This window comes from Hesperophylax consimilis, chromosome 4, assembly GCF_061612785.1.
Source record: "Hesperophylax consimilis isolate HC1 chromosome 4, BYU_Hcon_1.0, whole genome shotgun sequence".
NCBI classification, from domain to species: Eukaryota; Metazoa; Arthropoda; class Insecta; order Trichoptera; family Limnephilidae; genus Hesperophylax; species Hesperophylax consimilis.
The window spans coordinates 25,497,191-25,501,825 of record NC_142839.1 but is presented as its reverse complement, the minus strand read 5'-3'; positions in this window follow the sequence as shown (position 1 = coordinate 25,501,825).

Below are 4,635 nucleotides of genomic sequence, written 5' to 3'. Positions count from 1 at the left end.
TTGTGATGTTCATCAGTCTTTACCTCAATTCCTGTTATTTCAACACAGTCATCAAGGTTCAACCGTTTTAAGCAAGCCAGTCTAGTTTCCAGATGCTTAATAATTTTACTTTTATTTGCTAAATCATTTTTTAAGATTTCAACTTCTCCTTTTCGCATTCATGGAATCCAAGCAAGTAATCGTATCATTATATTTTTGACTAATAAATTTTACATGTTTTTTGAAATTTGAGATTTATTGTCTCTAGTTTTAAATCTACATAAGACACAAATTTTAAAAAACATCTTCTGGGTTAATGTCTTCAGGTGCAGTATTCACTTTATTTTTGGACCTTGTTATTGTATTTAGATTATCTGGCTGTTGTTTTTACTCAAACTCATGGTCACCCTGGCAGTAGGTTGTTTGTTTGGCAGAAACAATAAGAGCGCAGTCTGAGACAGTGAAGCAAGAAAGCAGTGTGGTCGGTGTTGGAAAGATGGTGATGGTGTTGACCAATCACAAGAGCTTCACTTAGCTTAGAATGTTTGTTAATTTCAGTGTCACCATTTCGCTATGTCAATTATTTTAAATTCACTTGAATAATCTCGCTTAAATGTACAAAATTCAATGCAGTGAACAATTGGGTGAATCTCGCAAATGTTTTGGATTGTATTGTTTACTAATATATACAAATATTGGATCCCGCAATGCTTCGCTATTGCTAATATCTTTATCGGGCGTCTCCGACTTCTTCCACCATTCCCTAGTATATACCACAGTGTTACTGTTAAAAAACTACATAACATCGACTTCAATTGGACTCTGTATCTCATTTCGGTGCAGAGAAATTGCGTTAAGTATTCCTCGGGTGTCCCCGAGTTCTTCTACCATTCAAACTAGTCTCTAAAGACACCTGGTAACAGTAAGAACAGACTTTGAAATTTTCAGGTATTTCGGTGGACATTTCGATTTGGTGGGTAGGTTGTTAAATTCAAGAATATAAGAATCAAAATAATTGAAGAATATGTTGTAAGAGACGATGTATGAATGTGGATGAATCAAGGAGTGTGTGCTGAGCAGAGATGTGCAAAATGGGTACTCAAAACCATTTGAAATGCAAAATGGAAATGGGTCAAAACTTTTCCATTTGAAAATGCAAAATGCAAAATGGGTTTTGGAAAAGCATTTCAAATGCAAAATGCAAAATACCTATTTTCAAAATGCATTGAAAATGCAAAATGGTTTCTCAGGTCAAACAATTAAAAAAACTATATAATTTTTAAACAATTTTTTCATTTAATAATGGACATCAATGTAGAACAAACATATTATATGATTGTAAATCCAAAAAAACCACGACTACAGATTATGAAACCACAAAAAATATGCGCGGGACTAATGTTGCCAACGTAAAAACATAGAAACTGCTATCTAACATTTAATATTACAGCGTCATGGCCCTATGTTCACGACCTATTTGAATCAGTATTTTTTGTAATGGTATCACTCAATTGCCAGGGCTCGGGGAGCAACTTGACAAATGGAAATTATCTCTCATAGCGAGGTTGAGGACCGACTGATATTTGGGGCTTATGATAAAGATGAGTAGAGAAAGTAGGAAGAATGTTGCAAAAAAGCATTTAAAATGGAAAATGCATTGAGAAAAGCATTTTAAATGCAAAATGCAAAATGGTTTTTAGAAAAGCATTTAAAATGCAAAATGGAAAATACCCATTTTGCATTTTGCATTTCCATTTGAAATGGATTTATTTGAAATAAAGCACATCTCTGGTGCTGAGACAGTTGTGTTATGGTCCATTAGTTAACAAAGAATTACCCTGTTTCTCTTTCATAAAGTATTACGCCTCCCTAAAACATAAAAAAATCAATCTGACCCATTTCATCACCACTAAATAATAAGTCTTCAAGATTTATTATTCAAATTTGTTCACTCCTTCCTCTACTCAAAAAACTCGCCACACAGTATTCCCAAAGAGAGAGATTAGTTTCCTCAGCGCCTATATGGAGTGAATGTTAAAAAAAAGTATATATGTACATATTACAATATTTTATTTATTTTTAGGACAGCTGTGAGCCTTTTTAGTAAAGTACATCATACTTCAATCAATATCATAACATTCAGACTGGCAGCACCTTGTATTTATAAAACTTCATGTCAATTCATTAATTTGTGCATCGGACCTGTAAAATACCAACATAAAGTAAAATGCACAGGTCACTAAGTTACGAAGGTTGCTGATGAAATATATGATATGAAATTACAGAGCAGGTTTTGCAAGTCGACGACTCAAACAGAATATTATAAAAAAATTAGCTACTGTTTTTCCGGAAGTTAATAAGTAATTTATATTATACTCCATTTTAAAAGGGTACTAACCAAAAGCAAACCAAAAAAGGAACGAGGAAGCATTTGAGTTTGCGCAGTTTGGTCTCATTACGACCTGAAATAATACAATGAAGTTGCGAATATTTTTCTACATTTCATCAAAGGCTTAAACCAGAAACACCTATGTACTTTCCTGTAGATTTCAGATCTTTCGAATAAAGTTTGTAGAGAGCTGTGATAAAAAATACACAGATGTCATTTAAAGCAAGTTCACACGTGTCAATTTTAGTTGATCAACTCGACACTTGTATATTGACGAGTCTGAACAAAGTTGATCAAGTTTTTAGTTAGAAATCTTAAGTCGGAAGCAATCCAATGGCTATGATTCTGAAGGCGTTTGAATCAGTCCGGGTTTGCAAAATATAATGGAACTAATCCGGACGGATTCAATCGTTCCAAACTGTAGGTTGATCTGAGACGCCGGAACTAAACATATTGGTTGACGAAAACATTTTTCAAAATAGAGACATAATGAAAAGATACCTAGAAGCATTGCTTTTTACCTTTTGTTGGTCTGCATACAGCAAATTTGTCTTCCAGCAAGTTCGCTCAAACGTTACATAGGTATTATTCCTAGCATTATGAAGATCATTTTTCAAACACAAAATTATATAAATTAATATTGTTGGTTTTTACCCAATCCCCGTTGTCAGGCAGGTGTCTAATGCTATTATTATTGTATTCTTGGTAACATGTGATTTTTGATTGATTGTTATATAATTGTTATGATAATCAAAAATCCCATGTTACCAATAATACAATAATAATAGCATTATACGCCTGCCTGACAACTGTAATTGGGAGAAAACCATTCAATTATTTATTTATTAAACCCTAAGTAAATAGTAAATTAATATCTAACTAAGAACACCGAATGGCGAGTGTCGTTTAAATAATAGATCATTTAAAAAATCAAATCTCGAAAAGCAAGTAACGTGTTTTCTTTTTTAACCCCCGCATTAATATAATTATGATTTATTGTGACATATAATTATGATGGACAGCATTTTATTTACAATCATTATTCAACATGAAATGACACTGATCGATGAATTGGTTCCAATTCTGTGTCTTAAATGTAAGTAACTGTGTAAGTAAATCTGATAAGTTCGTTCACTTTTCTGAACTCTCCTCGTAACTCCTATCGTTCCCCAACTCCGTGACGTTCCACCGGGTCCGGCGGGTCCAGCAGAACGAACTCAATGAGTTTCGTGCCAGCTGATTCGTCGAGTCCGGCAGAATAACACAACGTGTTTGATTCCACAGGATTCCGTGAGTGCGGCGGAACGACACAATGCGTTTGATTCCATAGGATTTGATGAGTCCGGCGAAACGAAAGGAATCCAAGGAACGATTCCAATGAATCGAGTCCATTCGGCTGAGCCTGGAATCGGATTTGAGTCCGTAAAATGAGTGGAACGGCACACTTCTAATGCATGGTAATTATTAAATAATAATAATAACAAATTATCAAATACCCTATAGTATAATATTAATGATATATCCAACTCCAGTAAAATATTGGAAATATCAACAACGCTGGCCGCTAGAGAAGCTTGTGTAGCATATTGACATTCCTTTTAATGACGGCAAATAGAATTTATTTAGCATTTGGTAGCGCTTACTAATTTGTGTTTTGATAAAAAAAAAACATATTTAAAAATGTCCCAATAAGTAGGTTCTGTGTGTGCAGTTTACGAATGTAATAATTACAAACAACCAAAGCATTCCAAGTCGATTTTCAGGATGCCTAAAAACCTTGACAGGTTAGTTACAATTGTGTCAATTGGAATGAATTGATAATAAATAATTAATTACAATAAATAATAAAGATCCTATAATAAATAGTCTTCGTTATAGCTTACATAAATAGGATAAATGATAATAATTGTCATATTCATATATATAAAATATTTTATTACCATTCTAAACCATCAGAGACATAAGACAGAGTTAACAGCTGCTTTAATAATTTTTTTACGAGCAAAAACAGCAGTTAAGTCATTTGTGGTTTACCTATTTTTTTCCAATTCTATAATTTATTAACGTAAAATAAATAATATATTTCACATAAAATCCAGTAAAATGTATGAAAGAAAACCACGGCACACAACTCATGCCGCTAGGAAGCCCTGGTATACCATGCTGCCATCAGAATGTATGGGAAATGTCATGTAAAATTGGAGGTGATTACATATTGTATTCATGATAATTTTATTAGGACAAGAAGAATGAAGAATGAAAAATGA